Source organism: Eimeria mitis, genomic scaffold (genome assembly GCF_000499745.2).
Source record: "Eimeria mitis Houghton genomic scaffold, Emh_scaff1956, whole genome shotgun sequence".
In the NCBI taxonomy this organism is placed as follows: domain Eukaryota; phylum Apicomplexa; class Conoidasida; order Eucoccidiorida; family Eimeriidae; genus Eimeria; species Eimeria mitis.
This window is the reverse complement of record NW_013570280.1, coordinates 3,655-3,892: the sequence shown is the minus strand read 5'-3', so window position 1 is coordinate 3,892 and position 238 is coordinate 3,655.

Here is a 238-nt window from a genome sequence, read left to right as displayed (position 1 = left end):
TGCTGCTGCTGCTGCTCCTGCTGCTGTTGCTGCTGCTGTTGCTGCTGATGCTGCTGCTGTTGCTGGTGATGGTGGTGGTGGTGCTTTTGCTGGTGTATGTGTTGTTTTTATTTCTCTTTTACATATCAATATAGAAAAGTAAAAAAAATAAAATAAAAAAATAAATAAAATAAATAAATTACTAAATAAAATAAATAAAAAAATAAATAAAATAAATAAATATATAAAATAAATAAAA